The 26,096-nt window shown below is 46.7% G+C and overlaps 2 protein-coding genes and 1 long non-coding RNA gene across 3 annotated transcripts in view; 1 reads left to right on the top strand and 2 right to left on the bottom strand.

Annotated features, from left to right (window-relative positions):
• Positions 1–14,669, bottom strand: part of ATG7 (autophagy related 7) — a 342,261-nt gene extending 327,592 nt beyond the window's left edge. The window contains exon 1 of the mRNA XM_078442745.1: positions 14,649–14,669. The gene's annotated coding sequence lies outside the window, so the exon portion shown is untranslated. The remainder of the gene's footprint in view (positions 1–14,648) is intronic.
• The window catches only part of HRH1 (histamine receptor H1), an 80,832-nt gene extending 66,096 nt beyond the window's left edge, over positions 1–14,736 (bottom strand). Inside the window, exon 1 of the mRNA XM_060631776.3 lies at positions 14,649–14,736. The gene's annotated coding sequence lies outside the window, so the exon portion shown is untranslated. The remainder of the gene's footprint in view (positions 1–14,648) is intronic.
• Positions 14,737–14,835: 99 nt separating this feature from the next.
• LOC132676034 (uncharacterized) lies at positions 14,836–25,469 on the top strand. Its single transcript, XR_013554115.2, has 3 exons — positions 14,836–15,075; positions 21,547–21,752; positions 22,889–25,469. It is a non-coding gene; the product is annotated as an uncharacterized LOC132676034 (long non-coding RNA).
• The last annotated feature ends 627 nt before the right edge of the window (positions 25,470–26,096 follow it).

The following is a 26,096-nucleotide window of genomic DNA, read 5'->3' as shown; positions in this document are numbered from 1 at the left end:
GTCAGTGGCACGCAAGGTAAGCACCTCAGGAGCAGACAGGAGGCAACCTTTGCGTCCGCCTGGGTGACTGGGGGAAAGTATATCAGGAAAGTATACCATTACGCTCAGTTCTACCTTCACAAGAGACCCAGAAGCCCATTGTTTCTCTTCGTGTCCACACTGTACCCTGGTCTAGGCCACCACTGGCCTTGCTTGTATGACAGCATTAGCCTCCCTGGAACTACTCTTCCCTTCCTTCGGTGTATCGTCCACACAGCAGCCAGGTTGATGCTTTTTACTGCACATTTGATCATGTCACTGGAGGCTCCCGGAGTCTTCTGGACAAAAGCCAGGTCCTCACAGTGGCCAACAGGGCCTTGCCTGTCCGGCCCCATGACTCTGACCCGATCCCCTACACTTGCCCTTGCATACTCTGCTCTAGCTACTCAGGCCTCCTCCCTCTTCCTAGAACATTCCAAACCACTTCCAGCCCAGGGCCCTGCTGTTTCCTCTGCCCACAATGCTTCCTTCTCAGATATAAGCATGCTTCGGGTCCTCACTCGATTCGAATGCCACCCCTCCTACCTATGGAAATGGACATCCCTCAATCTGCTACCCTGCTTATCACTTACTGCTCGTCAACACTGCATTTTATATTCATTTGTTGATTTACGCCTTGCCCGTCCTTCCACTAGAGCATAAGTATTAAGAAGGCAGGACCCTTCATCTCATTCATCCCTTTACCTTAGCACCCAGAACGGTCCTCGACAGCATTCACGGGTTGTCTGTGGGCTGGCCTGGGACAAAGTTTCTGGACAACCAGATACTGGCTACCTGAACTAGAAGACTGCCTCTCAAAATGCAGAATGTGAAACATACAAAGCAGCCATAGTCGGTAGAAATCACGGACAAACATCAAAAGCTATGAGGTCACAGAAATGATAACACAACAGATGTCACGTCACGGGCCAGCAGAAGCCAGGGACAACAGACACATGGGTGAGCAGAATCCAGGAAGCAGACTATAAGCCCCACCTGGGCAGGAATCTTCGTCTGTGGTGTATCCCAAGCGCCTAGAGGAGGGCCTGGTACACAGTAAGTGCTCAGTAAATGTTTACTGAATGAATGAAAGGTGCAGTGGAGCAAAAAGAAGAATTAGTTGGCATAAGCAGGAAGAGCCAAAGCCAAGGAGTAAGCAGCGAGGAGCTCAGGCCCCTCGTTGTCTCCATCCTAGAGAAGAGAGCAGAGGACACTACTGTAGAGACAGGATAGGCTAATGAGTCTCCAGTGGATCCAAACAACACTCCAGCTCTCTGTGGGGCCTGGCAGTATGGTGGTGACCCTGTGTTTTGTCTTTCTCACATCCCGCTATACACAGAAAATAAACCCCATTAACTGAGGTTAAACAGGGTGCATCTCTAGTCCCTATAACCCCAAACAACCTGCTAACAGGGAAGCCTTCCTGGAAGAGTCACCATGGAACCAGCATTCCTAACTCCTTTCTTTCTTTTTTTTAGAACAGCTGTAGAGACATAGTTTATATACCGTAAGATTCACTTGCTTTAGGATGCATATTTTATCACAATAAAAAAATCCCTAGAATAAAACTCACTTGTTTTACGTGTACAGTTCAGTGGGAACTTAGGGCTTGAGTGGGCAGGGGAAGCGGGAGGCTGGTGGCACCATACCTCATGAGGTGTGTCTGGGGAAGGGTAAGTTGTCCAGTGCAGATGGGGCCAGTGTGCAAACACCCCATGGACGGAACTCTGGCTTGGAGTCTGGAACTGATGTGAGAAGTCTCAGAAAGAGAACGGTCTGCCCAAAGCCAGAGGTGGTGCCCACAGGGGTCACAAGACCTGGGTTCTGGGGCCAACTCTGTCATGGCTCTAGACTGGCTTTGAATCCCAGTTCCTCCACTTTTTGGCTGTGTGATCCTGGGCTCCTCATCACTGACCCAGGGCAACAACAGTCTTGACCTCACGAAGCTATTCAGAGGACCAAATAAAGTGACACATATAAAGTGCTCAGCACATCATCCAACTCAGAGTAAATGCTCAGTGCATGCCATTATGACCGGTGCCTCGTGTTAGGTGAGGCCAATAAGATGTGTGAGGGAAATATTACAAAACAACAAGCCCAGAAGATGAGATCCACTCCCAACTGCACTGTTTTCAAAGTAACATTTAGTGCACAAACACAGAGCTCTGTGTCTGGGATGAAAGGGAGTTAAGATGCATTCATCAGGAAAATGCTTGGTTTCCCCTAGCGACCCGGGACGCAGAGGAAGCCCTCAGTGTTCAGAACAGCCATGGTGAGCTCGCCCTTACGGAACTTGGCACTGACGGGCGACCCGGGTGTCCAAATCCCTGTCCCTCACTCAAGCTCTCTGCTCCAATCCGTGGAGCCAAATGTTCCCTTGAGTTTTCTTCCCTACTTGTCTGTTTTTTCTGCTTGTAACAGAGAGAAAACAGTGAAAACTCTGGGTATTAGTGAGGACTTAACACAGGAAACCCAGGGTTTAGCTTTGTGACTTATTCCTGCTACCTTGCCTGGAACTTGCCCCTAGAAAGATATGCTTTCTATATTTATGGATGACACGAATGGAAGAATGCGTCCTGAGGTACCCAGCAAAGAATCAGGATTGCATTACACTGAGCAACTTCTAAAAATGTTTTAGGCAGTTACCTCGAGGGGCTTCATGGCACTAAGGAAAGAGGTCAGAGGATCTCAGTTCAAATGCCAGCTTGGCTACCCTGGCTGTGCAACCTTGGGTGAGTCACTTAGCCTCTCTGAGCCTCCCATAACATTACGCTTTCCCATCTGAGAACCTTGCATCCCGTTTCACTGTGACTTGTCCAGCATCCGTCTTCTCCACCATCCCTTAAAGGCAATGGGTGTGTTTGTCCACTGCAACATCCCCAGCACACAGTAGGGGCACAATCCCCCCAAACAGACTCCAACTCCTGCTTTTATCTTCCCATACCTCTGCTGCTGGCCCAGGCAGCACTGCCTGTTTGGATCTGGCAAGGACCCCATTTAGCCCCAAGAACTTAATTGAGAACTTCTTCTTTTGCAGGCCTCTGGTCAAAAGACTGATGTCCGCGTCTGACCGAGGAATGAACTGCAAGAGTCGTTCTGTTTCTGGCTTGATACAAGAATCCCATGAAGGAAGCAGAGTCCTATGAATGGTTCTATTAAGGGGAGAAGCTACAAACCCTCTACTCCCACAGAACCTGGAGAGATTGTACTAGGATCCACATACTGGAAGGCACAACAGAAACCGTATCTATAGCCCTATGTGGCAGAGGAAAGCAGGTGTGGGGGAGGAAATAGCTGATCTTCGTGGGCAAGGAGAGTCTTAGAAAAAAGAGAGAGAAAACATAAATTTCCATCTCTGAGGGGTGTGCAGTCTAGAGGTGGAAAGAGACAGATAAACTAGGTATTTATTTTACATGATGCTGAATACACGGCATCACAAAGGCACCTAAGCCAGTCTGGAGGATCAGGGTATAAATGATGTCCCTCAAGAGACCCCTTCCTTCTCTGTGCCCACCCTCACTGCATCGACTTTCCTTTTGTTTACACAAGACATTTTTTATTCTCCCTACCTACCTCCCAACCTTCAGGACTTTCTGTTACTCTGGTCACACTTTACGATGTGGTCTAACCAGCCTGCTTGCTCTTCCTGGAGAGTGCATCTTTCCACCTCTTGTGCCTTTGCTCATGCTGTTCCCTCTGCCCAAAATGTCCTTCCTCTACACCTCCACCCATTGAAACCTTATGTTTCAAAGCCCTGCTCACATTCATCCATTCTCCCATTCATTCATCCAACAAGTATTTTCTGAGGGCTTCCTATGTCCCTCCCAATGTGATGGGTACCCGGAATCTAATGAGGAACCAGCCACAGGCCATGTCCTTAGGCGCTTACAGCCATGAGTAGACAGAGATGGTTACAGTATGGAGTAATATGCATAGTAGAAGTAAGACCAGGGGGTGCTGTGAGTCCAGAGAAGAGTTCAAACCTAGCCTTTAAGTGGAGGGGAAAGGGGTGTTTAGGCAAGGCTTCCTGGAAGAAGAGACTTTTTTTTTTTTTTTGATAGAGAGACAGAGAGAGAAAGAGATGGGAGGAAGGGGCAGGGGGAGAGGGAGAATCTTAAGCAGGCTCCATGCTCAGCTCGGAGCCCAACACAGGGTTTGATCTCACAACCATGAGATCATGACCTGAGCCAAAATCAACAGTTGGACACCTAACCGACCAAACCACCCAGGCACCCCTGGAAGAGGAGACTTCTAATCTGAGTTCCGAAGAATAAGATGAAAAGAGAGAGAGGTGCCTATAAATGCATGCGAACATATACAATTATGGCCATGATAATGACTGGCATTTACTGAGTGCTGCTAGGAGCCAAGCACTGGGCTAAGCCCACCTGTAGCCCTCTCAGCCCTATGGGAGCTGAGTACTGCTTTCGTTCCCATTGTTCAGATGAGGAGTCTGAGGCACAGAGGCATTAAGAGTTTGCTCCTGGGGGCGCCTGGGTGGCTCAGTTGGTTGAGCGTCCGACTGCAGCTCAGGTCATGATCTCACAGCTCATGGGTTCAAGCCCCACATTGGGCTCTCTACTGTCAGCACAGAGCCCACTTCAGATCCTCTGGCTCCCTCTCTCTGCCCGTCCCCCCTTGTGCGCTCTCTCCCCCCTCTCAAAAATAAATACACACTAAATAAATTTTTTAGAAAAATAACCTGCTCCCGGTCACACAGCTACCAAGTGGCAGAGCTGGGGATCAAACTCAGCGTGACCCCAGAGCCCATGCTTTTGACTACCACACTGTGCCATCCTACGTTGTCAGAGCTATTCTGCCATATCCTCTTTTCACTTAATGATACATTTCCCATGTATCTTTCCCATCTTTCCAAGTGATGATACTCGAGTTTCACTCTACTTAATGGCTATAAAGGATGCCATTGGATTTTGAGCAAGGAAGTGACATGATCAGATTTGTGCCTGGCAAAGAGTCTTTGGGGGGACATCAGGGTGCTGTCTGGGGGCAGGGAAGCTGAGTAGGGGGTCCTGGGGAGGGAGAGCAAGGCTTAAGCCCAAGCTGGGCCTCCGGGAACATGACAGGACAGTGGGGGCAGCAACTGTCAATTCTGAAGGAGGGAGGAAATGGGAGAGGGGCCGTGAAGGACCCACTTCTTTACAAGGCCTCTTAGAGACCCAAGCGTCTTTTCCCTTGGCCCCCAACCTGAGCCCTGTATGTTTTCATTCTCTCCCAGCACGCTCCAGCTAGCACTTCCAATTAAAAGTGAGCGATCATCAGTTTCAGTTCCTCTGAGATGTGCTGATGTGGTGCCTGTGGAATTCTTAATTCTCTGAATAATCTTTGCCCAGGAGGATTACATCTATTCTACCCTAAACGCAAGAAGCAAGCAGAAAAACCCACGAGTCTACCCAATGGCGGTGCTTTAATACTGACCCCCAAGTAGTGCCCCGGCCAGACTTCCCACGTTCAACCACCTGTCTGTCCTAATCCATTTGCTCCAAAACAGTGTCCCCGCCTCCCCACGGCCACCGCCCTCTGGTCCAAGAGATCATCCTGTCTCATCTGGACAACCGCAATAGCCTCCTTACTGGTCTCCCCAGTTCCACTCTAGCATAAGTTAGTCAACATCTCAGACCTCAGTTGTTTTTATCTATAACATGGGCACACTAATTCTTATCTCACAGAGATATCTCCCACATGTTTATGAGGGAGTTTGAGAGATGAAATAAGGCAAGTGTTACTCATGCCCTTCTCTGCTTCCCTTAGGAGCTGGCCTACCTGCAGGGAGCATGTATCCGACTCTGCTCCCCACCAGGAGGGAGAAGGGGCCCTCTGCAGGGCCCAGCACCCAGGCAGGCAGGGACACCCGTCGAATTCTGGCCATCAGCGTTAGCCCACCCCGCTGCTCCAAGGTCACTCCAATTAGTGCCAATGGTGACATGCTGTCCTCCTGTTGCCAACTCTCAGTTGGGCCTGAAGTCAGGCCAGACAAAGGAGTGCTATTTATCGGCCCTTCTAGCCCCAACAGGAGAGAACAGCGAGAGAAACCCTGCCTCCATTCCTAACTTGTCAATGGAGTTTCTCATGGCCTCTGTCAAGCCCAGTGTTGGGTGCTGTGAGAATCAATCAATAAACGACTGACAAATATTGATTGTGCTCCTGCTACAACCATGAAAAGAACCCATCTTTGTTCAGTGTTTCTTACTACTCTAGAAATGCCTAAAAGCAATTTTAGGTGTATGAATGCTACAAAGTACCAGGGACATTCGCCATCTCAATGGTGTTCACTGCCACCTGCATGACTGGGGCATGTCCTTGTCTTTACGGCTCTAGCTGTGATCTCACTTTCTTCATCCAATATGTTTTTCAGTGCACACCTACTTGTGCCAGTCAATGGAGTCACTGTAGGTATAGCAGTAAACGAGGCAGATAACATCCTGACACTCCTGGAGCTGGCAGTCTGATGGGGACCTATAAGAAAATCAATGGTGAGGAACTGGATTGGGGTGGGGGTGGGGGGTGGTGACCCAAACAAGGTGGTGAGGGAAGGCCTCTCTAAGGAAGGGATATCTGAGTCCTCAGTGATGAGAAGGCATAGTCACTGCAAGTTTGGGAGAAGAGACTCAATAATGCTGTGAGAATTATTATTACTAGTATTATTATTCCCTTTTACAGATAAGAAAACCAAGGCCAGGGGGGTTAAAATGCCTCCTCTGAGGTCAGAGAGGTAACCAGGATGTGAAACCCCAACTATTGGCACTAAACTCACTGCCTCTGAGTTCTAGAATTTTTTATTTTTTATTTTTATATGTTTATTTATTTTTTGGGTGGGGGGAGAGAGAGAGAGCAGGGGAGGGGCAGAGAGAGAAAGAGACCCAGAATCCAAAGCAGGCTCCAGGCTCTGAGCTGTCAGCACAGCCCTATGCGGGCTCAAACCCATGAAATGTGAGATTATGACCTGAGCCGAAGTTGGACACTTAACTATCGGAGCCACCCAGGCGCCCCCTAGCACTTTTTATTTTTATTTTTTAAATATAATTTATTGTCAAGTTAGCTAACATACAGTGTATACAGTGTGCTCTTGGCTTCGGGAGTAGATTCCCAAAGCACCCTCAAGGAGCTTCCAGTCTAATCTGAGAACATATCTTCACACAGAAAGCACCAATCACACAAGGAGTCAGAAATTGATATATGGGATGAACTCAATTTCAACTTTTAAAACCCAGTGGGGTTTGTTTTGGAACACGACAAAATGATTCCCAATTTCTTAGGGGAAAAGAAATCCATATAGTATATTTATTAATTGGTACTTAATAAACATTTATGAGTTGCCAGACTGTGGTAAATCCTTTTTAAATATTAATTCTTTCAAACTTCATGACTTGTTCATTACTCATAGTGATGCTGTAAGTTAATATGGTCACTAACCCCACTCTATACTTGAGGGGATCAAGGGAAAGATGGGGGGGTGATTTGCCCCAGACACACTCTGGAAAGTGGTGGACCCAGAATCGAACCTATATCATCTGGCCCTAGAATATTTGCTCTTACCCTGCGCTGAATTCTGAGGATCATTTATATGACTTAATGTACATACACAACCACATTTTATCTCTTTCTGTCTCACATGAACTTGCTTTCAAGAGATGGTGATGATCTGATTTAAATGCAGAATTCAGGTTTCCCCCCAGTGTGCTCTGGGGAGCTCGTGGGAAGTACTTTAAAGACCTAAGACCATCCTTCCCCAGGGAGGCGGAAACTAGATCCGCCAGAGGCCCATGTCAGGCCCACTATGGTGGATCCAGTTAGGCAGTTAGGTGCCGTGGACAGAGGAAAGAAAATGAGGCTTCCGTCATGGGCTCAGGATCAACAGTCATTGGCAGATGTTCCAGACCACATGTGTGGGCTGGCGATGGACAGTGTTTCGTGTAGGGCAGGGAGAGCGACAGTACGACGGATGTATTTAATGATGGTTTTCTCCAGGAACACAGAAAAGCCAGCTAGCAAATAAACGAAGGTCTCAGAAAGAATAAGCCGAGTGAAAATTGCCTAGAAAAGTTTAAAAGAGAAAAAGAAGAAGAAGCCAGGGGGAAGCAGACGCCTTTGCCAGCTATTAAAAAGTACAGTACACAGATAATCATCAAAGTGACATGGTACAAGCCTCCCCCGCTCTTCTCCACCTGTGCTGTGCCTGGTTGGCATTTCCCCACCGTTTACTGCCATGATCCTGTCTGATGGTTGGCCGCTTGAATCAGTGGAAAGTCCAACACCAGAATAGACAGCCTGGAAAGAGACCTGCTACTAATGACAGGATTTCCCGGTCACACACCCTGATGCCCAAGACAGGAAACCGTGCAAACGGCACCCCTGGGAGGTGCCCAGTGCTGCGGTTCTGCCTCTGACCATACAGGGTGCTTTGGTATCTGATACAGGGGGCACACAGGTGAGGAAAGGAAGAAAGATGGAGTAAACAGGATGGGGGCAACTGGTTAAATATGGGAAAGGGAAATTAAGTCAGATCTGTATCTTACACTCGAATTCAAACAGCTTAGAGAAGGATAACTTAGTGTGAAATATGAAACCGTTCAAATAATGACAACCAAAAACCTTGTTTTCCTAATGTGAATAATGGAGATATTAGTAACTACCTTGTAGCATTATTATGGGAATTAAGATACAGGATCCAAATTAGGACAGTGCCTGGAGCTTCTGTGAAAGAGGATTGAGGGAAGAATAGGCAGAGAAGTTTGCCCAAATCTAGCTACCTGCAGTGGGACAGGGGGAGGGGCAGAACCAGTAGGAGGGGTGTGACCCCAGGTCCTAATTGGGGATTCCAAGTAAATGGATATCACAGAGAGGGAAAGCCTCTCCCACCAGCTGGAAGATGAATGGTCCATGGAGGCAAGTCCCTCCATCTGTGGGCACCAGGGAGTAATAATTCATTGTGAGCACACTATCTGCAGCCACATCAATTTTAGTAGCAGGAAGACGCTCAAGGGGAGCTCACAGGCATCAGACTCTTGCCCTAGGCTGAACTCCATCCATCCAGGATCCCTGGTTGCAACAACCCTACCCAGTGTCCAAGGCTAGGTTCTCCCCACAGCACTCAGGACAGCCGGCTTCAGAGTCCCTGAACCCCTACCTGAGGCAGCCTGAACCTCCCACTGGTAGAAAGTTCCACTTTGGACAGAGCTGAAACCAGCTGTCCTCCCCACCCTTCTCTTCAGCTTCCACCCTCTGAGTCCTCATTGCTGAGTTCACCAAACTCCTCACATGAACACCACCCAGCTTGCACAATCTCTTCTAGAGAACTGAACAAGTAGAAACACTGCCCACCTCGTTTCATGAGGCCAGTGTAACCTTGACACCAAAGCCTGACAAGTAAGCACCAGAAAGGAAAATCACCAGTGGATCTCACGTATGAAAACATGATGCTAAAATCCTCAATAACAGGTGAGCAGAAATAATCCAGCAATAAAGATACTACAGGATGACCCAAGTTGGGTTTATTCCAGAAGTGCAAAAATCACTGTGGATTACCATGTTAACAGGCTGAAAAAGAAAAATCATGTGACTATCTAAGCAGATGTAGAAAAAAAAATATGTCAAAAACTCTACTTCCATTTATGACCTAAGAAGAAGACAAAAACAAAGAAGAAGAAGAAAAAGAAAAAAAAAATAAACATGTGGCAAAGTGGGAATAGAAAGAAACTTCTTTAATCTGATGAAAATTATCTACCAAAACCCTAGAGTAAACATTATCCTAATTGTCAAATGTGGACAGCTGCTCCATAAGAGTTAAAAAAGGCAAGATGCCCAGTATTTCCTCTTTAATTCATTCTTATACTGAAGTCTTAAGGACTGTAAGGCAAGAGAAAAGAAAAAGAAAAAAGAAAAACCCTGAAAGGACCAGAAAGGAAGAAAAACTGTTACCTGCACCTCCTACAATTCTATAAACACTTCTTCCAAAAGAATCTACAAATACATCTTTTTAATTAGTAAGAGACATTAGCAAGATTTCTAGATACAAATCAATATACAAGATGCTAACATATTTTCCCAAAATGTAACCAACAGAATATTAATGCAAAAATATACATATATATATTTAATTTATAATAGCATGCAAAATATCAAATAAATAGGACTATATCTAACCAAAGATGTGCAAGACCACCAAGGGAAATTAAGAAACTATATTGTAAGAAATTAAAGCTATCCTAAATAATGAAGAGAGATACCATGTTCATGGAAGACTAAATACTACACCTTCCCATCCCCAATGGAGCAACAGAGAGCTCAGCAGAAAGAGGGAGCAGATCGGAGTGAACTGGGCTTATATTCCACCTCCTAGTTATTAGGGGTCAATGGATATGAAAGCACTTTATAGAGTGCTATGTAAATACAGGGATTCTTATGACCAGCATTATTGCCTCTTACTGGTCTGAGTGTGGGGGAAAAAGTTCTCCCTCCCAGATAAGGCCAGCCTCTGCTCATCAATTTCTCATTAAGGGCATTGCTGAGTGCTTACTCTGTGCGTAACATTTCCTTATTCAGTCCTCACAACAACCTACAAGGTGGGTGCTATATTAACTCCATTTGACATATGAGAAAGCTGAGGTTCAAGCAAGCAACTTGTCATTCATAGATCCATTTATTCATTCATTGGACATTCATGAACCCCTCCTATGCACCAGGAGCTGTGAATACCATGATGAATGAGACAGACACAGTCCCTGCTCTATCAGAATGGATAGTGGGAAGATAGCCAAAAGTCATACCACAACTAATGAGCTGGCAGAATGAAGATTCAAACTCAGGTCTGCTGAACACCAGAGTCCATGCTTTTAATCACTCCCTGGAGATGCCTTCCTCAATCTCCTCTACTCCATCCTCTCTGTTGTGATGTAAAGATTTCTAACATCCATTCTGCTGGCAGAGGCAAGTTTTAATGGGCCTTGCCATGCAAGCTGCTACACAAATTGAGAGCTGTCAGCTTCGATCCCAGCCCATGTGATCTTCCTGCATTATCACTGGAGAATTACAGCAGGAAAGATGAATGCATAAAAGAGGAGAGGCATCCTGCCCCCCCCCCCCCCCCCACAGCATCAGCGGCATTGTTCCCAATGAGTGTGTGCCTGAGTCCTCTGCCATCATTAATGGCAGAAGTGAGTCACTTATAAATAAGATACGGGAGCTTTATTATAATTACATCCCGAGATTCAGAAATGCTCAGCGTCACTGTGAAAGGGAGGGCAGCAGGTGACTGAGGCTTGAATGATCCCTCTGCCAGGTACATCTTTCAGATAAAACGTCTTGGATCAGTAGCAATTACTGCTAAGGCTTGGCCTGAATGCTAATGAGAATTACTTACAATTGCATGTAATTCTTTGCCATTTGTACTATCTGCTTTTTTCCTTCTTTTCTCTGCTTTTCCGTCTTGGTATTAATCCTGAGAACCAGACACTGGGAAATACGATTAAAGACCATTTTGCAGATAAAAAGACTGATGCCCAAGGTCACTCAGTTCAAAGGTCTAGGGCTGGAGTTCTAACCCTGAGGTTTTGTTTGTTTGTTTTGTTTTTGTTTGTTTTTGTTTTTGTTTTTGTTTCTTTACCTCACTTTCTGTCTTTAAGGGCAAAAAATTTTGGAACTCTGGATGTGTCCACTCCACTTACCTGGAAGGTACACAAAATATCCCGAGTCAACAGGACAGGCTTGAGTAGTGTGTTCTATTGAGGCCTTTGCCTTAGTGAGGACAGGGCAGCTGGGGCAGATCTTATGAAGCGAACTTCAAACCGACCCTCTGCCATCCCATAACCACCAAGAGGCTCAGGCTTGGGCCTGGGAAATGTTGTGAAGAGAGGATTTTAAGACAGAAGATAGGAAGGTAGGAAAGATAGGAAGAACCTTTGTCCTGCCCACAGACACTAGAAAATTGCCCCAAACCCATGGCCCACGGAACCAAGCCAGAGAATGAAGTTCAAGCAACTGCTTGAAGCAGTGGGCTTCACCCTAACAGTGACAATTATGGGAACGCTTAGCATTTTATGAGTTCCTAGTGGAGTGCCAGAAGTTTCAGTAAGTCTGCCCTGAGACATCGGGCTTCAGGCTATTTAAAGCTGAAGACCACACTAAGATTTCTGGGACAAACCACTTACGTCTCCCACTTGACAGATGAGAGAAAGCAAGAGGATTGCACTGGTGAGGCAGCTTGCAGACGGCAGATCCAGGATATAAAGCTGGGCCTGTTTGACTTTAATACTAACACTCATGACAACTAATGTTTAAACAGCACTTTTATGTATGACATGGCACCATGTAAGTACTTGGCGCATCTGAACGCAATTCTCTCAGCAATCCAGTGAGGGAGGTGCTATGAACATTCCTATTCTAGAAATGGGGAAACTGAGGAACAGAGTGGCGTAGCAACTGGCCCAAGGCCACAGAGCTCATAAACAACACTGGAATTTGAGCCAGCCCCGGGATCCACACTTTTGCAGCGTTTGCTATGCTTCCCTCCTCTTTGTTATGAAAAGGCCACTCCATTTCCACCAGGCACAACTCCACTGTGAAAAGGAAAGTGCAAACATGGAATTCTGACAGACTCCAATGGCAGGAGGTTCACATACAAGTTCTTCCTTCCTTGGACACTTGAGGGCCAAGAGGGACCACTCCCAGCTCAGGACTGCCCAAACTCCCCCGGGCTGCAGGCGCCTCTTGAGGCTGCTCCAGTCTCCACCCAGCTCTGAAATCACAGACAGGGAGTGCTGGGCCGACTCTTGCCTTAGAAGGATTCTGCATCACACTGGAAAACGGTACCAGGCTTTCCCTCCCCTCTCCACAGATTCTCTCTCCACCAGGGGCAATACCTCTTGATAGAGCCAGGTAGCCTCAGGTGGCCTTGGGCTTATAGCAGGGTCTAGCAAGTCCTGAATCATATTAGTGTATTTACATGGGGTTGGCAGGGATTCCTGTGAATGAGGACCCACCCAGCAGCAGGTCCCCTCGAGGACATCCATGAGAGAAAAAGGAGAATGGTGCGCAGGCATTAGGGACCCCATTCTTTAACTCTGCTTCTGCCAGCCACAAGAAGGAGGGACCTATCTGCAGCCTGAGTTTCACTGATAATCTGGAAGGAGTCAGGTAAGACTTGTGTTGAAATCCCAATTCTGCCACGGACCAGCTGGGCAACCTCAGGCAAGTCACTTAACCTCTCTGAGCCTCAACAGAGCATCTGTCCAATGAGGTTAGTAGTAATAGTGCCTACCTTGTAAGGTTGCTGTGAGAACTAAATGGGATAATGCATAATGACACTACAGTTGGTGCTCTCTCTCCCCCTCTCAGTCCATGCTGGTTCCTGACTGCCAAGAATGGGCATATATCAGATCCCCAACTCCCCTCTCTTTCCTGTTCTGGAAATACACTCCATCTGTGCTCCACTCACAGTGGCCCACCCCTCACCAAAGAAGGAATTCCCCAGCACCTTTCAGCCAGGCTCAGGACAAGCACTGTCCCCTCTTTTCGGACTCCAGGTCTGAGGTGGGAGCCCCCTGCCGGAGGACAGCGACTCTGCCCGCAGCATCTCTGCACTACCAGCTGCCAGGCAGAGAGGACACCTTAAAGAGATTAAGGCGTTGGAAGGGGTCTTCTGAGGGGGGTGGGAGGTGGGTGTGAGGGGGACAGTCACCCAGGGGGAGAAAGCGACATCCATAAAGAACTGCTGCTCTCCAGTGTCTGCTCCTGACTTCGGTGGCTCCTTCCAGAAAAATCCAGAGCAACTTCCAGAATTTGGTCCCCGCTCACTCTTGCCCTGAAAGAGCAACCCCTACGCGCTTCGGCCACCAAAATCCACTCCCTAGCAGTAATGGCCACCCATTTTTCCAAAGGATCCTCCCCTCGGTACAATGAGGAGGTAGGTGGTCCGTCCCTCCTGGGCTTGCCGAAGACCTCTGGCGGTGGTCTCAATGCTTCCCATTGAGGACCCCGGTGACGCTGAACCAGGGGCTTCTCCGCGTGTGGTTATGTGGTTTGAGTCAGGCCTCCTGGGGCTCAAAACCCTGGTTCTCTCCTTGACTTGGTCGCCCTCCTTGGCACAACTTTCCCTCTCTAAGCCTCAGTTTTCTCCTCTCTAAAATGGGTGTAATAACACCCGGTTCCCGGCGTTGCAGGGAGAATCCCAACAGGCACCGGATGCCCAGCGCCTGGCACAGATAACGCACTCCACAGACGGGCTGGGACTGCGGTTAGCATCGAACTCAGCGCCAGGGGCAGCTCTGGAAAAGCTGGGGACTCGCCCTCTCCGCCCCAGAACCCGGAGGCAGACGCTCTGGGCGCGCGCCCTGGCGAACCCCGGGGAAGCCACAGGTGTCTGCGCGTCGGGGCGAGGCGCTAGAACGGAGTATGAGGGCGGGTGCAGTGCAGCGAGCCGCGCCGCGGGACCCTCCCCGAGCCGCCGGTGTCCCTAGGGCCCCCAAGCGCGCCCACCCTGCGCCCGCCGGCTCCCGAGGTCCGTGCTACTCTGCAGGGATGACCAGACCCCAGCGGCCAGCGCACAGCCTCGCCCCGCCGCTGCGGCCCCGCTGCGGCCCCTGCCCGCGCCCTGCCCGCGCTCCGTTCTGACTCACCGGCGCCGGCTCCGGCGAAAGTTTGGTGGCGCGGCGGGCGCGGCGGCCAAGCTGCTCGATGCTCTGCGGCGGCGGCGGCGGCGGCGGCGGGGGCGCGGACTGCGGAGGCGGGGCTCCGGAGGAGGAGGCGCGCCGAGGGGGGCCAGCCGGGGAGGGAGGCGGAGACCCGGGCCCGCGGGCCTGCGGCGCCCCCGCCTCCGGCTCCGCGCTCCCAGGGCCGCCCCCACGCCGGGAGGGGGCACGAGGGGGCGCCTGTGGCTCGGTTCGGACACCTTCTCCCGCCTCCTGCCGCGCACCCCGGCCTCGGGCTCCGCGCAGCGTGACAGCTCCTCGGGTTTGGAGAGAAGGGTTTCGGAAGGGTCAGAACCCTGGCGAGAACTCCCCACCGCCCACACTCACCTGAGGGCGGACGGACGGGCGGAAATAGGTAAGTCCAGACAAAGAAGCAGAGCTAGAAAGTCAGAGAGATGATGTTTGGCAAAGTCAATGACAGACTGAACGACAGACATCTAGTGATGCCCCCACCTCCACTTATTCCTGCTGGAGAGGCCAAAATAGAAACAGATGGACAGAGCCAGACAGATGCAGAAACTGTAAGATTGACAGAGACGCCACCCTAGAGGTTTCATGGCGAACTAGAGAGACACCCCCACCCCCCAACCCCCGCCAAGGTCTAGAACGCCACACCACTCATCTATTTCTCCTTAGCCCCTCCAGATGAGCTCAAGTTTCAAAATGAAGATGTTTCCATTGGCATCCTGTGCTAGATTGAACCTAGAGTTGGGACCACGGGAGACTGCAAGGGCGGGGGTGGAGGGTGGTTTTTCTACAGGTCCCCCGGAGCCTCTGCCCCGTGACTCTGGGAGCCTGAGAATTCTTACCGGCTGCCTTCAGTTCCAAAACTGGGGAGGAGTGCCAAAGTTTTCTTTCCTCAGCACCGGGAAAACTTTTGAACCTCTAAGCAGTTATGGCCTCAGATCTTATCTCAACACTTCAGAAGAGACACCCAAGTTCAGAGGGAGAGAGGAAAATAACTGTTTGTTGGGGGGGGGGGGTGTAGGATGTGGGTTGGGGGCATGGTGGGGGTTTTAGCTTCCTCTGAGTAGAAGGCAATTCCACTCAGTAGTTGTGGGATCACTTAAAGCTAGTTTGAGACCCAGCTTCACAAGCTGTGTGTGGTATGTTAATGATCCCTCTTTCTGGCCTCAGGGTCCACATGTGCAAAATGAGAGTTAATAAAAACAGCTGTCATAGTGCCATGTACTCTTCTAAGAGCTACAGGTGCTTACTCATTTAATCCTCATGACACCCTGAATAAGTAAGAATTATTATTATTCCTATTTCACAGAGGAGAAAACTGAGGTACAGAGTCTAGGTTAAGTAACATGCTCAAGGTCACACAGCTAGTATGGAATCCACTCTATGCAACCTGGTTACAAGGTCCAAGGTCACGGTTATTGGGCTGTAATCTTCGTCTCCCTGGGACTGCTGGAAAGTCCTATGAGGTCATTTACATAAGAGACTTAGCAAGTACTCCATAAATGGTAGTTCATAGACCATTGAACCTGTCTGCAAGGTAGGGATTAAAGCGTTGATGGTGATGCCCAGAGATAGGAGACTTTGGGTTCAGGATAGCTGACAAGCCATGTTACCACCCTGGGTACCAGTTCTGACCTTCATGAATCAGAGAGACAAGGGACTCCCCCTTTGTTCCTCTAACCAGACTTCTATTCATTAGCATACCCCTCAACCAGAACTCACTCTGAATCCACAGTTAGCCCCCCTCCATTCCCTGGTGAATCTCCAGGGCTGGCATATTTTACACTCTACCAGACTAATGCCCCTTTAGGAGGAATTGAGTTAGCACTTGGGGTAGCAACTGTTACAAACTCTAAGAGAAATGCAGTCTATCCCCTACAGCTGTGGGGCTGACAGAAGTAAGAGGTTGGGGGGAGCTTGGAAAAGTCTGGGTCCACTTCCATTCCCTCTCCTTTCTGCAATTCAGCAAAAGTCTGCTTACTTGAAATTCCTCTCCAAAGTTTCACTTCCCAGGCTGGTGTTAGGCCTACTAAGCCCATAGTGATCACCACTTTTAGAAACATCAGCATTTTAGAAAGAGCAGGTCAGACATTATTTGAAGCCCCTGGCGGGCAGGGTGTGTGTTGTTTGTTTTGCTGCAGCATTTGGAACTGATAGATCATAACTCAGGCCACATCCTGGGTGTGTGAGACAGAGGTGGGTAACCAACTTACTAATAACATACAGGCAGCAGAAGAAAAATAATAGTAAGCCCTTTCTCATATTTACCATGTGCCAGGCTCTCAGATCATTAGACATAATCTGATATACCTACTCCTCGCAACAATTCTGTGAGGGAGATATTGTTAGCTTCCTATTTTGCAGATGAGAAAACTGAGGCACAAATCGGGGAAGAAACTAGTTCAGCATATACAGCTAGCAAGTCATTCCAAGAGCAGACAGTTAAGAAGATGCTGAACCAGGTCTGGAACCTAGATCAGTCTAGCTCCCTGAGCCTGTTCATACTTGTGTGCTTGGTGGAAGAAAGCTAGAAAAGGGGGACTCGTTGAGCCCCTGAGTAGAGATTAGAGGTATGGATTAAGAAGGGGTAAATGAAAAGTATCTGTTCTACCACTTGTTAGTTCAGTGCTTACTTTGCTTCTCTGAGCCTCAATGACCTCATCTGTTACATGAGACTAACAATACTTGTGTCATACCCAGGGTTTTAGTGGTGATTCTTTTGGTTGTAGGTAACATAAACCCAATTATAACCAGGTTCAGCCAAAAAGAGTTCTGAACTGAAAATTTTAAGAAGACATTTTGGATTCAGACATAGTCTGTGCCAGAAGCTCAAAGGAAGTTGTCATGAATCTGTTTCCCTCTATGTCTTGACTGTTTTCTTTTGTGTCTGTTTTATTAGCAGGCTGAGTCTTTCCACAGGAAAGCAGAAATGGCCAATTAAGCCACCTCAAAGCAAAGAGATCACTACCTTAAAACTTCCAGCAAAAATCCCAGGGTTGACCCCCATTGGCCTGGATTGGGTCACATGTCCAGCCCTGAACCTATCACAATTGCTCTGATTGGCTAAGCCTGAGTTACATATCTATAGCTAGAGTCAGGAAGTGGGGTCAGCCCCTCCAAAGTTATAAGGACTAGGATTGTGTGGGGGATGGTTCCCTAAAAGCAAATCAGGGTGCTCTTAGCAGGATAATGGGGCATTGGGGCATTGGTGCTGGGCAGCCACAGAACCCAGTCATAGAACCCATGTCCCTTGAACTGAAACAAATCCCAGTTAAAGTAACAGCTGAAAAGTGTTATATCGCTCACTAACCAAAGGAATTTTCTTTGCATTTGCCCAGGGACACTAGAAATCACAAAGCCTTTAAGACCCAGAGGAAATGAATGCCACTTATGTTGGACTCCCAGACTGCAACAAGCTATGGCCCAGGGGACCTGGGAAGAGTGCTCAGTCCAGCTCCCCACACCCATCACATTATGAACTCAGCCATTTCCTCCAGGGACTCTGCACTCTAGGTGCTGAGAGCTCCAACTGGTCATTTTTCAGATAGCTGCCCAAAGAAGGCAAGATGGCCCTTCTCTTGTTATACTTCCAGTTCAGTTTGTGAGAACAGATGTTAGTTCTTCACAGCCAAGTATCGAGCATGTTATTTAGAGTTATCGCAATTGACCCTTTCAACTTGGCCCAGATGCAGTTCCAGAGTTTCTGGCCTTGGACAGTTAGTGTGACTTCTCCATTATAAATGTCGTTAGACTGGCACACCATGAAGCTTATCTATTTAAAGGAAAGTGAGCAAGAATGGCATATGTCAAGCTGGAATAAGACCTACCCCTTCCTTCCCCACTTAAGTAAAGCACATAGGTTAGGAGTGCACACTGCTGGTGGAGTGGGAACTGATACAGGCTTCCTGGAGGGCACTTTGGAAGCAAATGTTGAGGACTTTAAAAATGTTCGGTCTAGGGGTGTTTGGGTGACTCGGTTGAGTCACCGATTTTGGTTCAGGTCGTGATCTCATGATTCATGAGTTCGAGCCCCACATCAGGCTCCGCGCTGACAGTGTAGAGTTTGTGTGGGATTCTGTCCCCCTCTCTCTCCCAAAATTAAATAAACATTTAAGACAGTTCAGTCTATGAGTGAAATAAGTCAGTCAGAGAAGGATAGATATATGTTTTCACTCATATGTGGAACTTGAGAAACTTAACAGAAGACCATGGGGGAAGGGGAGGGGGAAAAATAATTACAGAGAGAGAGGGAGGCAAACCACAAGAGACTCTTAAATACAGAGAACAAACTGAGGGTGGATGGGGGGTGGAGAGAGGGGAAATGGGTGTTGCGCATTGAAGAGGGCATTTGTTGGGATGAGCACTGGGTGTTGTATGTAAGCCAATTTGACAATAAATTATATGAAAAATAAATAAAAATAAATAAAAAGTTCGGTCTATTTTTCCATACCCTGTTTTTCCTGAGCAAATAATCATTTAGATATCACCAAGATATACATAAAGATGTTCATTGCAGTGTTGTATACAATAGGAGAAGATGGAAAATAATCCAAATATCTAACTATAGGGAACTGGTTACATAAATTATGGTATATCGAAAGAATGGACCATTCTATAACTGTTAAGGTAATATTAGAGACTATGGAATTACGTGAAAATGGGTTATGCTATGTAAAGTTAAAAGGGCAAGTTACAAAAGACTAGGTATGCATAAACTCACTTTGTGAAAAAATATACCTATTTGTGTATAAAAAAAAAACCCTAAAGTAGTTGCATTAGGCATAGTGGGAAGGAGAGGAAAATTGATAGGTGCTTTTGGTGTTTATTTATCTGTATTACCTAATATTTCTTTAGTAAATTTGTATTACTTTGGTAATTAGGGAAAATGCCCAAATAACTGTTATAAAAGGATCTGTGTTTGGTTTCCTTTTAGAAAAGCACTTTCATTCATTGAAAGATCACAAACCAGAAGTGAGATTAAATTGACCTATCTGCCTTTCTCTCTCTGTCTCTCTCTCTGTCTCTCTCTGTCTCTGTCTTTCTCTCTCTCTCTGGCTAGGATGCGTGGAGACGAATGGGGAGCTTAAGCCTGGCAGTGGCAGTAAAGCTGCAAACCAAAAACTGCAGAGACCAAAAACTCTACGTATGGAAAATGTCTGTGAACTCCAATGGACGTTCATATATACTCCAGGAGAACACATATGGCCTAGAAATGGGTTCAGCATAAACTCTTTTTGCCCCTCCAGCCCCATATGACTGCTTCTCCACTTCTCAGCTTCTGTCTCCCCATCTAGTTACCTAGGAATTGGCAAAGGCCTGGGGGAAGTCACACAGAAGACTGGGCTCACCTCTATGTGTTTCTTTTCATTCTGGGATCTTGATCCTTCAGGTCTTGGCTTCCTGGAGAGCTCTCTGATGCCTTCTAACAGATTTTCATGTTCTTTTTGACAGTTCTAGCCAGGATTTCGAGTTGTTTATTGAGAGAATTGCTCTCTGCAAGCTAGTTTGTCTTGAGCAGAAACAGAAGTTGGGTCATACGTTATTTAAGTGAAAATGGCTAGTTATGAAATGTATGCACCATGGGATTCTATTCATATGCAGAACATGTATATGTGTTTAGTCAGAAGAAATACTGGAAGACTGAAAGCTACATACAGCATCTATCTCTGGCTAAGTTTTCATTTTTTAATGTTTAGCTGGTATTTTTCAAAGTTTATACAGTGGACTCTGACCATGTCTAATCTAGGAGTGAGTTTTGAAGTCATTTGTACCCATTTTAAAAATGTGGACACTAAGGCCGAGAACATTTAAATTCATTTCAGTTGAACAATTATTGGAGGCTTACTGTGAGCAGAGAACCATGTTATGGGCCCCTGGGGCACTGAAAGAAATAACACCTAGTCACTTATTCCTCTATCTCAAGCATCTCCACATGTGCTTGACTTTGGGATAAGAGAGTGAAGATGACAACAATCTGCCCTCAAGATAATCTAGCTGTGCAGAAAGATATCTGAAGACACCATCCCAGGGATGATGTGGTAAATGCTAAAGCAGTGACGTGGTAGAGACTGTGCTTTGCCTCTTAACAACCATTCTTTCAATACCAAACTACAAGACTGGATTTCCCAGCCTCCCTTCCAGCAAGGTGTGGTCATGTGACTTTATCCATCTTGCACTGTCTATCTCCATACTTCTTTTACATGAAAAAGAAACTTATTTTGCTTATCACCCTGTTATTTTGGATCTTCTCTTTCATACAGATAAACTAATCCTAACTCACACAAATCCCAAAAATAAAGTGCTATGGGAACAAAGGAGTAAAGGGAGGTTGGAATGCATATTTCTACTCTTGAGCATCAAGGAAGTCAGAGGAGGTGTAAAAGGTGTGAAGAGTTCACCAGTAGGATGGGCAGGGATTAAGAAGGAAGAGGGTTTCAGGCATACCATGCAGGGAGCATGAGCACCGGGCTGGAAATGGGTAATGGAACGGGCTGGAGATGGGCGCATATGTGTTGGAATCAATCAGCCTGGACTCAAATCCTATCACAACTTTTAGCAAGTCACTTCATTGCTCTATGCCTCAGTTTCCCTGTCTATAATATGAGGATAATAGTGGTATTAACCTCATTGGGTTGTAGAGGAAGTTGGGAGGAGAACATGAGTTAACATGAAAAATGCTAAGAGCAATGCCTAGCACATGGTGAGTACTCAGTAAATGTTGGCTGTTATATGCTTATCTGTAAAATGAGGTAATCATAGTCTAACCTTATAGGGTGGCCAATGTGTACAATATGGCACAGGGCTTTATACAGAGGACGTGCTCAACTATTTAGCTCTCTTCCTCTTCCCTTCCCTCAAGGAGCTTACAATCAGCATTTGACAAGTCTTCACTGAGCCTCTACTGTGTAGAGAACAGCAACAGAAGGTTGCTGATTCCAGGACAAATCAGACCTTATTCCTGACCTCCAGCTGCTTAGTCTCAAGAAGAGGAAAGGAAAATAAAGAGACAAATATAATACAGTGTGAAAAGTACAACAGTGGTCCAATTTCAGTTCATGAACTCAGGTGAGCAAGAAAGGTAACTTTAGTTTTTATTAGGTGAGCTCAGTCTCTGCTCTGATCACCCATTTTGGGTAGAAATCCTTAATCTCAGGTAAGTTAGGTTTTTCCTATTTCTCTGGGGGTAGTAGGTCAGTTCGAGGACTGCTGCGGGGACATCTGGGGTGCGTTATCACTTATCCACTCTGGCATCTGTTAAGACATCTTTGTTCCTGTCCGAGGAGAGGTCACCACCTGCACAGGGCACTGCTAAGTTATCTCTTGTCCCTAAGTCTCATTTCCTCCCTCAGCTGCTCCTGGGTCCTTCCAAATGCACAGCACCCATTGCTCAGCTCCCATGGCCCCTGGGGTACAGAGAACTCTGGTAGACATTTGAGGTTCTTCAGCCCAGCCAAACACAGCCATTTGTCTGTAAGCACAGGCTTTTCTACGTTCAATTTCTTTGAACTTATCTGGAGATTCTAGGGCTTTACTCCAAGCTCGGATATGTCCAGAGAAGGGGCAGGTTCAAGTGTCCCTTTCCTCAGGAGCTCTTACCACCCATCTCTCCCTTTGCTGCTGCTCCAGCTCTCTCTCCTACTCTTGTCTGTGTCAACCTTTTAAAAGAAAAAGGTAAGTGATTCAGCCAGCCAAATCCAGTTCATTCAGAAATAGCAGAGAATTGTAATTCAGGACAAGCGAACTGTAAGGGACCATAAGCAAATCTCCAGAACAAAGGAGGAGAGTGTTCTTTATAAAGGAAAAAATGGAGTTGGTGGGGGGGTGTTTTGAACCCAAGTTCATTGGAGGAAAATGAGAGTTTGAAGAAGTAGGGGCCTCTCCTGGGCTACAGGCAAGGGCACCCTCCTTTGCCCATCCAGAGGAAAGCTTTCTTCTTCCTGCTGTGCTACACAAGCTTCTACCATGGCTTCCCTACTTCAATTCTGAGTTAGGTTTCCTTAACACATTTTTACATCTGGAAGCTCTTATCTAGTTTCAGGGAGGGGAGCCTTGCTCCTCAATACCCTGCATTTTCCCATATTCATCATGTCATCAGTATACAACAACCTTTTCCTGTTGCTCTCATGATCCTAGACTTTAGAAACTCAAAAGCTAAGAAAATATTTTGTTTTATTTTTTTATTTTTTATTTTATTTTGGCAGAGCCAGAAAAAGGAAGTAGCCTTGAGACAATATCTTAAGATAAGACTTCCGGGTAACAGAAATTAGCAAGAATGAAAAACAACCCAAGGAGCTTCCCCCACATCTGCCATCAGAACAGCTAAGCTTAAGACAAGTGACAACATCAAGTGTTGGCCAGGATGTGGAGCCCCTGGAACTCTCATACACACCTGGTGGAGATGCAAAATGGCACAGGTACTTTGGAAAACTGCTTGGCAACTTTAATAAACAAAGATTGGCCTGAGATCCAGAAATTCCACTCATAGGTATGTCTCTGAGAGAAATGAAAACATGTCCACAAAAACTGTACGTAAATCTTAACAGCTTTATTCATAATAGTCCAAGCCGGAGACAACCTAACTATCTACTCAAATAGGAGTTTGAATAAATAGTGTGGTAAATCCATAGTATGGGATACCACACAGTAATCAAAGTGGATGAATGATTGCTGCCCACAACAACACAGAAGAAAAAAATCATTATGTTGAATAAGAGAAACCAAATGCAAAAAAAAAAAAAAAAAAAAAAAAGGTGAATATTATATAATTCTACTTATGTGAAATTCAGTAACTGGCAAACCTAATCTATGGTTTTACAAGTGGTTGCCTCTGGGGGAGAGGTGGGGAACGGGACTGTTTTTGACCTAGAAGGGCAATGGAAGCAGGTGTTAGAACAATTCTACACTTCGATCTTTGGGATGGTGACACAGGTATATACAAAGGTAAAATTTTTAAGTTTTTAAAAAATGTTTATTTCTTTTTGATAGAGAGACAGAGAGCGAGCATAAGCCAGGGAAGGGCAGAGAGAGAGAGGGAGACACAGAAATCTGAAGCAGGCTCCAGGCTCTGAGCTGTCAGCACAGAGCCCGATGGAGGGCTTGAACCCACGAACTACAAGATCATGACTTGAGCCAAAGTCGGATGCTTAACTCACTGAGCCACTCAGGTGCCCCGTTTTTTTAAAAAAAAATTTAATGTTTATTTATTTTTGAGAGAGAGAGAGAGAGATACAGCACAGGCAAGCGTATAGATAAAAATTTCAGTATTTGTACATTTTACTATATGTAAATCATACCTCAGTTTTTAAAATTTCATTTTAGTTAAAAACACACACAGGCTACTATTTCAAAAGTAATATGCTACCCTCGGCACTATGAAGAGGTAAGCACATAGCACTCTGTGGGAACCCAGGAGGGGTATTAACTACACTGTGTGTGGGGTGGTTGTGGGGATGCAGAAGTTCCCAAGGAAGCCTTCCTGGGACAAGTGATGGCTCAACTGAACTTCAAAAGATTTGAACTGAAGGTGAAGCAGAAGATGTCAATAAGGGCATTCCAGGCACAAGGAACAGCATGCAAAGGCACTGGGTGAATTCCAAGAGAATTTGACTGGGGTGGGGGTGTGGTGGGGGATGAGACTGCAGATGCATGCAGCAGTCAGACCTGACTAAGCCTTATAAGCTGAAGGAGAGCTCAAAGAAGGTCCTGAAAGTTGTGGTCAGATTTGGACTTTAGAAAAGCTCTCTAAGGAAGAAGAGAGGACAGTGGTATAGAGGGGGTTGCAATAATCCAAGAGCTGGGGCTATGTGGTCTGAGTTCTGGCAGGGGTAAAAGGGATTGGGGTTGAGAGAAGAGCTTCCAGGGGTTGAGGAAAAACGCTTTGGCAACTGGTAATACTGGGGGGAAGGGGAAATAGTTATGGAGACTGTCAGGATTTTTCCTTTCATGCTAGGGTGGAGCCATTTGCTGAGAAAAAGATCGGAGGAGGTAACATCTTTAAGTGTTGTGGTGGTTGGCCTGATGTTGTTTTGCCTGTCCAGCTCCTGTTTCCCCCTTTCTCTTGTGACAGAACCCTGCTTTTCCTGCAAAAACTGAGTTCCTTCCTAACCTCCAGCTGTGCACCTAAAGTGGGGGTGACTCCACTTCTCAGCTGTAGGACATGTGACCCTGACCAATCAGCATGTTTGAGCTCTCTGGTGGAATGCAGTGATTGGTTCAGGGATTGGCACATGACCCAGATTGATCCAATGAGAGTTAGCCCTGGAAATTTTGCTGGAATTCTTGGGAAACAATCCTGTCTTTTCTCCTGGGGTTGCTGAGCTGGTGAAATGGAAGCCTGGTGATGCTGACAGCCCTCTTTGCCACCAAGAAGGGAAAGCCTGCCTGAGAATAAAGCCAGCACTTGAGTAAACAGAGCCAAAAGAAAGAGAGCCCTTTTCCTGATTATATTGCTTGGACTCCTAGATCCAGTCATGCCTGAAGACTAACCTATACTTTTCGCTTTTGTGAAACAACAGCTTCTCTTCTTGGGGTAATTCTACTTGAGTTGGGCTTTTTGTCACTTTTAGCTGAAAGATTTCACATGACTATAGGCTCCCCTGAAACGCTTAATATAGGTGTAGAGTTTCTGTTAGGGACGATGTAAAAGTTCTAGAAATGGGTAGTGGTGATGATTGCACAACATTTTATATGTATTTAACGCCACTAAATTGTAAACTTAAAAGTGACTAAAATGGTAAATTTTATGTTGTGTATATTTTACCACAATAAAAAAGTTAATAAAAACTTGTTAAAGAATATATTAGAGAGACAAGCAACCCACTCCCACACAATAGGTAGAGCGCCCTTTTGATACATATTAGATCATTCTATTGAAAATCGTCCAAAGGCTTTCTACCCCGCTTAAAATTCAGTGCACACATCTCTCTGAGGTCTGCAAGTGTCCCCATCATCTACCCTTGCACCCCTGTGTCCTCATCTGCTGCCCTCCTCCCTGGGCTCACTATCCTTCAGCCACTCTAGTCTCCTTGATGCAGGCAAACACAGCAATCTCTTGTCCTGGGGCCTCTGCACTCGATGGTTCCTCTGCCTGGGACCCTCATCCTCTCTCCCACCCCCCCCCCCCACCCCATAATCTTTCCATGGTCACTTCACCATCATTCAGTCTGTATTCAGTTCCCACCCTTTGGAGAAGCCTTCCTTGGATAAAGTAGCGCCCCCCTGCCTATCACTTCACCCTTTATGGTTCTCATGGCTTTCCCAAGTGGTCTTTTTCTTTGTTGGTTTGTTTATTGTCTCTCAGCCTACATTGGAATGTGAGGAGCTGGAAGGCAGGGACTCTATCTTGTTCCTCGCTGTGTTCCCAGCACTGAGACCAGTATATGGTCCATAGTATGTGCTTGATAAATGACA

This window comes from Panthera onca, chromosome A2 (assembly GCF_046562875.1).
Source record: "Panthera onca isolate mPanOnc1 chromosome A2, mPanOnc1 haplotype 2, whole genome shotgun sequence".
Lineage (NCBI taxonomy): Eukaryota > Metazoa > Chordata > Mammalia > Carnivora > Felidae > Panthera > Panthera onca.
This window is presented reverse-complemented; position numbering and strand designations above follow the sequence as displayed.